This window comes from Delphinapterus leucas, chromosome 1 (assembly GCF_059928025.1).
Source record: "Delphinapterus leucas isolate spDelLeu-1000000601 "Yukka" chromosome 1, BTC_Dleu_Yukka2, whole genome shotgun sequence".
Lineage (NCBI taxonomy): Eukaryota > Metazoa > Chordata > Mammalia > Artiodactyla > Monodontidae > Delphinapterus > Delphinapterus leucas.
The window spans coordinates 116,179,389-116,192,052 of NC_143129.1; the positions used below are offsets into that span (position 1 = coordinate 116,179,389).

Consider the following 12,664-nt stretch of genomic DNA (forward strand, 5'->3'; position numbering starts at 1 on the left):
GTGATGCAACAAGGTTGCATTCTGAATTTTTTTTTTTTTTTTTTGCGGTACGCGGGCCCTGTTGCGGAGCACAGGCTCCGGATGCGCAGGCTCAGCAGCCATGGCTCACGGGCCCAGGCGCTCCGCGGCATGTGGGATCTTCCCGGACCGGGGCACCAACCCGCGTCCCCTGAATCGGCAGGCGGACTCTCAACCACTTCGCCACCAGGGAAGCCCCTGAAACTTTTTTACATGGTAGAGTCAATAGGATTTGCTGAGCAGTAAGGTATGAAGAAAGGCGGGAGGAGGAGGGGAGGGTGGAGCACGTCATTTGTGGAGATGCGGAAGACAGAAGAGGAGATTTGGAGGGAAAGTTGGGAGTCTGACTTTGGACTAGCTAAGTTTAGGATTTTATTAGACAGTGAATTGAATTTCTCCTATTGAATTGATCCTATTGAATCAAGAGTTGAGGATTTAGGTCTGGGCTGGAGATCTCTATTTGAGAGTCGTTTGGGGAAAAAAATGGTATTTTAAACCACAAGACTGGATGAGCCCACCATGGAGGTGAGTGTGGATGGAAGAGAGAAGAGGACTGAGGAACAAGTCCTAGGGTACTCCAACGTAGGGAGGGTGGGAAGGCAGGAAGCAATGTCACGAGAGCCCAGGAAAAGGAGAAGCCTGAAAACCCAGGAGAATACGGTGGCCTGGAAGCTGTGAGAAGGAAAGGGTGTATCAGCAATGTTAATACTCCTGAGAGGTGGAGCCAGATGCAGTCTTAGCAGAGTGGTAGTTGTTTGGTGACCTTGAAAAGATCAAAACTAGTGTAGCCAAGAGCCTGATGAGAAGGAAATGAAGAAACGGAGGGAGGAGAGTCTTTAAGACAGAGTTTAAACAGCTCTGAGGGGTTTTGCTCTCCACTGTGAGCCCTGGACCAAGAAGACACTTTTGGGGCAAAGAATTTTCCCTTCATTTTGTTTTCTCTATGGCAGGTAGCCAGTTGTGCCCCAATTCCAGTCCCGGGTTACAGGTAGAATTTGTGATATGTGGGCAAACAAGAACTTCTGTGGCTTCACAGGCCTTGTGTTCTATGTTAGAGAGGTCATTTTCTCACCTTGTGTGGTGGCTGCAGCCATGGGGACCATTATTGAGAGAGAGCCAGGAGTATATTCCTTTTAATTCCCAATGTGAAGGAACTATAAAATGAATTCTTGGGAAACAATTCATAACGGAGGATGCAGGGTATATATGGTGTGGTATGGGAGCCATCGTGATGTCTGTAGGTCCTGAAACTGCTAATAAGATTTGGAGGTCAGCAGACACATAGTGTGATAGTTAAAATAATTTCAAACTGAGGATTTATTTTCATTAACAAATATTTATGTAGGGTTTAATATGTGTCAAACATTGTCCTAAGTGTTTTACAGATATTAACTTATTTAATTCCCATGGCAACCCTGTGAGATAGGTGCTACTGTCATCCCCCTACCAGATGAAGAAACTGAGTGGAGAGTTTAAGCAAGTATGCCCAAGGTCATTTGTTGTTAATGGTGGAAGCAAGACTGACCAGTTGGCCTTTGGAGTCCACATGTTTATTACCACACTCTGTAGCTAGTTTTGCTTTATTTGGACATTTTACTGGCCTCCTCTTTGTCCTGTCTTCTGCTTTGACCGCCTCATTCTCGTTTTAGTGTCTTGACAGGAACATAGACAACAGTAAGAAAAAGAGTAATCACATTAATCCATTTTTCCACTCTTGAGCTAGAGCTGTTGATGTTTTGGGTATTTATTGGTAGCGTCAGCAACTCTGCTGCTTTCCCTGCTTAACTTGCAAGCATAATCATTTGCTTGGCTATGTATCTTGAGAAACTACCTGCCTAATTAAAGAGAAAACCTTTTTTCCAGCATGTTCTGTATTATATACAGCACGAGATGGCAAAAAAACTTCTGTCATCCCAGGTAGGACTTTTTGTGAGATGGTCATCACGGTCACCAGCTTCAGTGTCATATGTAACTTCGTCTGGAATGTATGGAAGGGCCTAAAACAGCTGTGTGGTTTGGGCGGGTGTGGTGTTGGATAAGGGCAAAACCAGAAGAAACAGTGAAATTGCCGAGTAGGTTAAGAGAAGTCAGGGCATCAAGATGAAACAACACTGGGGAATTGGTTAACATCAGGAAGACAGTTTGGTGTGGAGGACCTGGGGAAGTTCCTCAGTGGTGAGACAGAGGGATCTGGTGGAAGACAAGAAGTTTGGGGATGGGGGAAATGAAACCGAAGAGCTGGGTGGTATGAGGTTTTTAGGCTTCCAGCTCCTGACTTCTTCAGATAACAGATTTGGGTTTTAGCCCCACCTCTGGGATTTTCTACAGGGGTGATCTGAAGCACATTAGCTCACCTTTTCTTGGTTAAATTTCCTCATCTGAGGTTGAATAGGTAAACTTTAAATTCTTTCCAAGTTATGAAATTCAGTAATCCTACCATGACAGTAAGTAGCCAAAGCCAACACAGAGTTCGTGGATTGACTGTGTATCAAAGCACAGAGTCCCCTTCCATGAGAGCATCTTTCATGGTGCTCCTTAGGAAGGAAGCCCCTTAGTTGCTCTATCTGGTACATGTAAGAATTTGTTTGCCTAATACAGGTGTCTCTCATATGATAGTATATGCATTAGAAAAATCAACAGGACTGGCAGGACCTACCATCACTGTAGTCATTGGTTCTGAGTATATGGAAATTAATAGCTTAATACTTATTTCATTAATGATTACCTGATTTAAATATCTTCATGATAAAATGCTAAACCTTTCTATTTACTCCTTGATATATATTTTGTAGGAAAGGTTAATTTAAGATTAAAGATTCTTATATATGTAACTTCTTTTAAGTCTTAGAAAGTTAATCAATAAATATATATCAACTGTCTGTTAAATAGCATCTAAGAGACAAAGGGCTGCATGTATTCAGTTAGCTTAATCTCATTTCAGAGAAGGAAGAATGGATAATTAGGGGCGGTAGAGTTTGGGGAAGGCTTCTTAGGGAGCTTGGGGTGTGATCTGGAAGGATGGGTGGGATTTGTATTGGCAGGAGGGAAAGAATTCTATGTAGGAGAAACAGTGTAATCAGAAGTGTGATGGCAGAGACATGTAAAGCTTGTGCAGTAACACAAGGAAGGCCCCGTGGACTCAGATGCATGTTGAGGTATGAGGGGAAATAACTCAGCTATGAGCCAGAAAAGTTTAGTTGGCCATGGTCTTTGGAAGGAGAGCGGTAGACCAGATGACCTTTGTGTTTCTTTCTGGCTTTGGGATTTTGGTTGAACACAAAAAGCACACAGAGCCAGATGGGTCGTAGTGATGATGGTGGGGTGGATTTTAAATCTGTGAGTGACTGGAAAGGCATCTAGGCATTGTGTTCCCATTTCAGCAGCCCTGAGGCAGAATGCTGCTCACTTCTGGGTTATAATGTGTGATGGGCCTTTTACGTGAAAGAAGTTGCTTATTTTTTAATTTAATTAATTAATTTATTTATTGACTGCGTTGGGTCTTTGTTGCTGCGCGCAGGCTTTCTCCAGTTGCAGCAAGCTGGGGCCACTTTTCGCTGCGGTGAGCAGGCCTCCCATTGCGGTGGCCTCTCTCATTGCGGAGCACGGGCTCCAGGAGTGTGGGCCTCAGCAGTTGCAGTACACGGGCTCAGCAGCTGTGGCTCACGGACTCCAGAGCTCCAGCTCAGCAGCTGTGGCGCACAGGCCCAGCTGCTCCGAGGCATGTGGGATCTTCCCGGACCAGGGCTCGAACCCATGTCCCCTGCATTGGCAGGCGGACTCCCAACGACTGCACCACCAGTTGCTTGTTGAATGTTCTCATCGAAAAGACATTGGAGACATATGATCCTACTTTCCACAGGGCACCAAGGCCCTGCCAAGAGAGACTCCTGTATTTTGAAATCTTACTTGTCAGCCAGCCTAATCGGTCACAGCAACCCCAACACACAAGATCCCCCGTGTGGAAACCTCTTATTTATTGTCAAACAACATACGATGTGAACGGTGCACACATGGATGTTGTATTTTCCAGGAAATGGGCTGGGCTTTCTTTTATTCTGCAGTATCTTGAAATGCAAAAGAAAAGAAAGAGTCAAAGGATTTGTGAACCATACTTTTGAAATCTTTCATAAACCTTCCTGTCTCTTAGGATGGTGATTTTCAAATTGCAAGTTGTGACCTACTAGCAAGTAGTGAACTCAATTAGGAGATTGTTACTGACACTTTTAAAAAATGACATAAAGTAGAAAAGAAGAGAAAATATCAGAGTGCATTGCATATAGTAGGTATAAGTGTATTTCATAATGTTTGTGTGAGACTGGATTATGGTGTGTGTGTGTGTATATATATATATATATATATATATATATATATATATATATCTTACTATGGGTTATAGTGAAGAACATTTGAAAAGCCATGGTCTTAGGGTCCAGGTTACTTTTTTGGCCAATAAGGATAGAGCTTTTCAAAAATATGAGCAACATTACAGTTAAGGGACTTTGAAAAGGTTTGTGGTCATCGAAACAAAGAGCTGGAATTTTTTATTTCTCCCTTCTACTTTTCCACTCCGATCAATGCTGAATCCACCTTGCCTTCTCTCAGGGGAGAGGCGAGGGAGACAAAGTGGTGGTAAGAGAATAAACAGTACCAGGAGTTCTCATGCTAGGAAATGGGTGACAATTTAGTGCCATATAAGCCTTGCTGGAGTACTGCTAACAATCATACATGACATTTCTGCGACACTATACCTTTTTCAGTGTTTTAATACATTATTCTCATTTGGTCTCATGGAAATTCTGTATGGTAAGTGGGGAAGATAGCATTATCCTATTTTCTTCCTACTCCCCTAAATGCACCCTCTACTCAGCTATAAGTAATTATTTACAGTTTTTCACTTTACGTTGCTAGGCCTTTGCTTCAGCTGGAATACCTTTCCTCTTGTTTTGCCTGGGAAACTTGCATTCATCTTGTAAGATTCAACTCAAGGGCTTATCTTTTCTGAATCTTGCCTAGATGAATCTGATCCTACCTCCTTTGGGCCACTCTCTATCTTGTTCATACCTCAATCAGTGTACTTCATTTGTTTACATGCCTTTATCTTGAACTAGGGTGTACATTCTTTGAAGTTGAGGGTGTACATTCTTTGAAGTTTACATGCCTTTATCTTGAACTAGGGTGTACATTCTTTGAAGTTGAGGTCTGTACCTTATTTATCTACCTTTGCATATCTAACATGTAGCACGCTGTCTGGAACACACTTGTTGAGGTTATAACAGAAGGAATAAGTGAGGAAATCAAGGCTTAGAGGAGTGGCTTTTCAAAAGCGGAAATAAAAGTAGAACCCAGGTTTCCTCATGTGCAGCCTGACCTTTGGCAGGCTCTGGCTGTGACATGCCTGTGAGGTAAACAATGGCATGAGAGGAGTGAGTGGGTATCCCATTTCATAGGGTGGGAAACAGAGGTCTCTCTTGGGAAGAGGAAAACAAATGAACATTTGTTGATTGCTTACTATGAGGAGGTCTGCATCTTACACTCTTTTAGGATTTTATTTCATTTAACCCTCATAACAACTCCCTGGAGATCTGTTTAATAGATGAGGAAACTCGGATGGACTTAAGTATCTTCCCCATAGACCCATACTGGAAAAAATAATAATAGTTAATATTCACTGTGTGCAATACATGGTTTCTGAGACACATTTTATTGCATTTAATCTTCATGACAACGCTATGAGGGAGGTTCTGTTATTATTACCAGGAAACTGAGGCCCAGAGAGGTTCAGTGTCTTGCCCAAGATTAGTAGCAGAGCTGAGATTCAAATCCAAGCAGATTGGCTCCAGGAACCAATTTTTCAAGGTTAATTAGCAGCCTCTTGAAAGTGATAGGGCTAGAACAACATCTACCCACGTAATGACATTTATAACTTGTATCTCCCTTAATTTCTAGTTAAGTTTATTTCAGTAAAGGTACTTGATCTCTCGATGTTTACCTTGCTCTTGATTTGTTTTAAAGATTCTGCAGCTTGGTGACAGTTATGACAACATCTCCCAGGGAATGACAGCTCCACATTCTTCAAACTTTATGTTCATTAAAGTATATTGAACATAAAGTATATACACTAAAGAGTAGGGGCTTTGGAATAGGGAGGGAACCAGATTTAAATCCTGGCTTTGCAGCTTCCAAGTTGCATAACCCTGAGCAATTCACCTGACCTCCCTGTGACTTAGTTTTCCCATCTGTAAAATGGGGATAATATCAGTACCCCTGGCATGGCAAGTTTTTATGGAAACAATGAGACAATGCACTTAAAATACCTAGTGTAGTGCTTGACACATAGAAAGTACTGAACAATTTACATAGTAAGTACTAAGAAGAGTTAGGTAATCTGAAGAGCCTTGCCCTGTATTCAAGCAGAGTGCGCTTGTTCCCCAGTAATGTCACAGGTACTGTGGAGAGGGGGACTAGGGACCTACCGTTGGCGCCGTCATAACGGCAGGTTTTGTATTGTGGACAAGTAGCCAGGAGGAAGCTAACTGGATGTGCTTTGCAAAGGCTATCCGACAGCAGACAAATGGCACCAGTTAAGTTCCTGGAGACCCAGGCCAATCTGAAAACACGGTCACCACAGATCTGAAAAGCTCTGTGCTTGCGTTGCTAGTCCCTATAAACCATCTTCTACCACCCCCCCCACCCCACCGCCCCCAGTGCCGGTGAAATTCTGTTAATGATTCCTATCTCTGCCAAATGATCTTTGCATTAATAATTCATTTTGCTTTTGCAACATTTATGAATAAAACATGATAAGTGAGACCCTGACCATCAAGTGTTAGCTTAATAAGAATCCTGTAATATAGCACCAACATCTTGTGTGTGGATCTATAAAACATTCCTCATGAGAAACTGTCCCCATCTTGCTAATGAATCCTACCAGGATTCCTAGTTAACCAAGTACTATTACCACCTTTACTAGGATTGGGAAATTTGCCCTTTGTCTGAAAAGAATTGGGAACACACACACGCACGCACGCACGCACACACACAGAAACTAGGAGTGAAGAGAAACTAACTGTGGTCCCCAGGAATTCTGAAACGTTTGTTTTTAGCTTCTGTGACCTTGTAGTGGCTTCTACATCACAGAAGCCTGCTTTCAATGTTTGCTGCCTTGCATGCCTTTGTAATCAAGTATCTGTTAAAAAAAAAAAAAGTTAAAGCTTTGCTTTAAGAAACACTGAGTGAAACGATCAGATTTTTGGCACTCAAGAGTTTGCTTGTTGCTGTGCAGTCATATCAGAATGACTAATTCTTTTCAGAGTCAAGCCACCCAGGCACCACTACTCAGTACGTTTTGTCCAGGGGTGTTTGTACTTTTGTCTTGAAAACAGCTAATCAAAGGAGCACCTTTGTGGCAGACGCTTTTCCTCTGGGCTTCATGTCATTGCAGCAGGGGCCTTCGGGAGAGGGACCTTTGCTTCCAGGCAAGCTGTAAATGAATGAGGGCAAAAATGTAATCGCTCCCCAGGTGCTGCCCCCAACAATACAGTGTGACAGACCCCTCCATTCGGAGGAGGAACGTGGTGATTGAGAAAACCTCAACGTCTGATGTTAGAGGGAAGATAGCTGCAAATTTTAAAAAAATCCGTCACTGTATGCCTCTCCATCCCACCTTTTCAAATTGGCTGCGCTTCTTGATATCTTTTCTTAACCCCACATTTTTAGGAGTCTGTTCCTCCCCTTCTGCCTCTGCTGTACGTAGCCCTTTGTTATCTCGAGTCTGGCTTTTGGTTCTTTTATTTTTTTCCTGCTTTACTGTTTCAGATGCCTTCCTTTGCAGTCAGTTCAAAAGTCATTTTACCAGATCTTTGTCGTCGTTTCCGGTGTAATGACTGTTTTGCCTTCTTCCTGCTTCTGTTTCCTCCATATACCCCTTCAGCTCTGTTCTTCTGAATCCATTCAGCTTCTTTTATTTCCCTATCACACTCCCTCCTTCAGAACTCTTTTTTTTTTCTGGTTTTTCATCTTTTCAGAAACCTGAAACCTTCCTCTTCAGCCGGAACAATTATTGAATATTTCCTGAGTACAAGGTACAGGAACACTTCTCAAGTTCTACCTCTTTGTTTGTTTTCCCCCCAACTTTATTGAGGAATAATTGTCAAATATAATTGTATATTTTTAAAGTACACAACATGATGATTTGATAGACATACACATTGAGGAATGATTACCAAGATCAAGATAATTAACACATCTCATCTGTCACATAGTTAACTCTGTTCCCTTTTTGTGGTGAGAATGCTTAAGAGACACTCTCAGAAACTTTCAAGTAAACAGTACTGTATTATTAACTACAGTCATCATGCTATACATTAGATCCTCAGAACTTACACTTTCTAACTGAAAATTTGTACCTTTGACCTACATCTCTCATTCCTCCTCCCCCTGCCTCTGGTACCCACCATTCTGTTTCATTTCTGTGAACTCAGCCTTTTGTTTTTTTTTTAATAAAGATTCCACATATATGTGGTGTGTACAGCATTTGTCTTTCTCTGTCTGACTTATTTCACTTAACAGAGAAGTTTCATTACCCAACTACATCCAACTCTCCTGCACCCAGCCTCCTGGAAGGGTTAGAGTGCCAGAACTCAGTCAGGCCCTCTCTCAGGGCCTTGACTTCTGCCAAAGGAGAATGTCACATCACTTGACTAACTTAACACCTGGAACAGCATGGTATATGTTGATCCATGGTAGAATTTTTACCAAATCCGTGTTAACATTGTTTGTACTTTTAAAATTTCCACTGGGGACTGCATTCACTGTGTAGCTAAAGCAAACATTTTGGGGAGGAATTAGGAGTAAAGGGTGTTTGCTGGAATCATAGCCTGTCACAGACCTAGGGGTCAGCATGGAAGCTGGGATAAAGGGTGGGCAAACCAGGCAGTATTGGTGGGGGTATACCAGGTGGGCAGCCCTTCCCCCTGCTGTAGTCCAGGTACCTGCTCTTTCTCCCTCCTCACCAGACTGGTATCATAGCTCTGCAGAGTGTGAGAAGGAAAGATCCCATTACCTAGAAAATCAATATCTGTTGAGAGATTTATCCAAGTTCATCTTGTAAATCATTGCTAGTGTTGGGGCCAGAGCTCCAGATTTCCTAGTTTCTGCTTCTTCTTGTGGGTCTCTCTTCTTGCTTTGGTGAAAGACAACTGTGCTTGGGTACCTGAGTGGCAGTGATAAACAATAAGTTGTTTATTTCCATCAAGTCAGAGAGTTTACAGTGGGCCTATTTTATCCTTTACATTTTCTTAACAAGAAGAGATTTCTGCTTTTTTATTGAGTACCTACTTGATTTTAGGCAGTATACTAGCTATAAGACATGGCCTCTGTCCTGAAGGCTACGAATCTGTGCTGCTCTGAAGTTTTATGGTTGTCGGGAGATAGCCATGGTTTGAGTCAACGGTTGGGTTACGTATGAGATAAATTACACAACGGCAGATCTGCTCTATGTGGCTTTTTGGGCGAATGACTTATAGGGAACCCTATTTATAGGCTTATCTGAGGAATGAAGAAGCTTACCAAAAAAAAGATCAAAAGAAATATAGGAAAAAGAAATATAGATGAAGAGAAACAAAGAAATATATACAAGAGCCAAGTGAAGGGTCCAGGCAAATAGTGCTGTGGGTTTGGATGGTCTTTGGAGGCCTCCTTGAAGAGAGGGGATATGAGTGGATCTCAGTGTGACAAGTGGAGAGGAGAGGGTAAGGCCTTACCGATAGGGGGAAAGATAGGGTAGGAGACAGGCATACATACATCTAGGGAGACCATGCCAGGGCCGGGACAGGGAGGAGGGGGGAAACAGGGCAGAGGCAGGTTTCTGGAATAAGGGCCTTGCCTGGTTTGAGAAGTGACTGGACCAGAGATTGGAAGGCCTTGAATCCTGAGATTGTGTGGACTTTATTGTCAAGTGTCTACAGAGACTGAGTAGAATACCTTGGTGTGTGGATTGGGCCTAGGGTAGGAATAAGGCACTAGGGAGGGGTGGCACCTGTGGCTAACGGGACAGTTCAACTTTTGTTAAAAGCCCTGCAGGCGAAGTTAAGTAGGTCTGTGGCCAGTCATAAGCCCATAGCTAAGTTGCCTCATCTGGCAGCGGAGAGCCCCTGTAGGATCTTGGGGTATTGGTGGGTTGAGAAGAAGGTGGGAGCTGCGAGGTGGGCTGGAGAGGGAGAGATCACTTAGGGGACTGCTGGGATTGGCCCAGGGCTCTGTGGGCGGTAGGTAGCTCAGATGCCCGAGAGAGACAGAGCTGGCTCGTCATAGTAGGTGCTGCGGGAAAGTACATCTGTCACCAGCAGGCCCAGTCTACACGGGGAGGGAGGAGCAGCCAGGGAGGACCAACGGGGACTGCAGGGGAGCAGAAGGGGAGCATGAGCTTGTGGAAATCTGGTAGGAGACAAAGGTGGAATAAGCAGGTGGCCAAGGTCAGAGAGATCTGGAAGCAGGAATCCATCATGGGAACTGAACTAGGATTCAGGGCCAGGGGACTGGCAAAAACAAGATTGGACCTAATCAAGCTTTTCCCACTTTGCTTAAGGCTTTTCAGCTTTGCCCTTCCCCCTCCCAGCTGACCTCTCCTTCCTTGCTTCCTTCTAACCAAGAAGATAGAAGTTACCTGGCATGAATTCCCCTAATTTCCCTCCCTTCACCGACTTAGCCAACCTACAAAGGCCCCCTCTGTAACCTTCTAGCTTTTCTGTGAGAATCGTTTCCCACCTCCCCAGGGGCCTCATCCTTATTCTTGCTCTCCTGTGCTCTAGTTTTGGTCATTAAGAAATATAACCCTTGATCTTACCTCCCTTTTCTAACTACTGCTCTGTGTCCTTCCATTTATTATCCTGTTTTCTTAATACCTTAAACCATGATAAGCTAGCTCTGACCCTGCCACTCTACTAAGACCGTGCTGATGAAGCCATTCTGTTGCTTAACATTGAGTCTGTCTGGATTCCTTCCTCCCTGTTTTCCCTACCCCAGGCCTTCCTCCATACCACCAGCTGAGGGATCTTCCTAAAAAGCACAATTAACTCTGATCTTTTCTCGCTCCTCCTACATATTACATAAAACTCAAATGCCTTAGCTGGAATTGCAAGCCCCCTTTCACAGCTCTGTTCCCAGTCTTCTTTTCCAAATGCCTCTTCACCGCCCCCACCCCGCCCCAGCCCATGCTTCCGCTGTGTCAGACTTCTCACCACCACTCTGGAGGAATGCAGGGACGGCTTGATACTTGTGGTTTTTCTTAGCAGGGCAAACTCCTATCCATCTTTCAGGATCCTTCTCTGTGATATTGTCTGACTCTCTCAGGCAGAGTTAATTATGCAGTGCTTCTATAGCACACTATTTATATGCATAAAAGTATTTAGCTCACTTTATTACAATTTATTTGCTAAATGCTCTTACCTCTTACAAGACTGGGAGCTTGTCAAAGTCAGGACTGTGTCTATCTTCATTCTGCAGTGCCTGGCACACAGTAGGTACTCAACAAACGTTTATATAATGAACGAACAAACATATTTACTGGATGGGTCACTGGGAGGCAGCTGCCCCAGCCTCCATCCTTATCCTTGTCATAACCACAGGGATGGTCCTACTGCCACTCAGGATCCTTCTTACTAACCCTAGGGTATCTTAACATGATTTCCTGGAATGCAGGCCCCCTATGTCCTGCTTCTCACCAGTGGTCTTGTTTTGAGCTGGGGGAAATTTGAAGAGGGTAGCAAGTAAAGCTGGGATGGGAATTGACTTGTGTGAGGAGTGACCCTAAGGCATCAAAGGAGATTTCTTTGGGAGGCATGGGACTAGAGATTGAGGGAGCTCCAGAAAACACCTGGAGTTTATGTTACTTGGGAAGCAATTACATCAGGGCTGCTGACAGGTCCAGCTACATAATTTGTGGACCTCTTGTCAAAAAGGCAGGAAAGGGGAGGATTGAGAGTTTAGGGTTAGCAGATGCAACCTATTATATATAAACTGGATAAACAGCAAGGTCCTACTGTATAGCACAGGGAACTATATTCAATATCCTGTGATAAGCCATCATGGAAAAGAATATAAAAAAGAATGTACACATATGTATAACTGAATCACTTTGCTGTACAGCAGAAATTAACACAACATTGTAAATCAACTATACTTCAAAAAAAATTTTTTTTTTAATTATAACAAAAAGGCAGGGGAAAGAAGTGCTACTTTCCTTCCTTCTGCACATCTCCTCTACTCACACTCATGCTCATCGTCCCGTCAAACTTTACTTACAAAAATATAAGTTCAAAGGTACACTTAGGATTTCAAGGCGGCCACAGCAGAGCTTTAAGCCAGGCGCAGGGCCCTTGTGAGTGACTTGTGACTGCACAGGCTTCATGCCCACGAGGCTGGCCCTGGCTGCTGAGTTTGACCCCTTGACCTTAACTAGCCCAGGAGCCAGCTACTGTGATGCACAGCACTTTGAACGACTTAGGTCTCATTGAATTTGCTCCTTCAGTTTTATGAGGACCAGCCATGTGTGTCGTTTCATGATGTCTCCTCGATTGCGAGAGAGGTGTTTTCTTAGAGGCTTCCTTGTCTTCACTAGGGCCTGTGCCTGTTTCCAGGGTCCTGTTTC

The 12,664-nt window shown here is 43.6% G+C and overlaps 1 protein-coding gene across 6 annotated transcripts in view; it reads left to right on the forward strand.

Annotated features, from left to right (window-relative positions):
- The window catches only part of LPAR3 (lysophosphatidic acid receptor 3), an 84,442-nt gene that overhangs the window by 33,508 nt on the left and 38,270 nt on the right, over positions 1-12,664 (forward strand). The gene's annotated exons all lie outside the window — the stretch shown is intronic.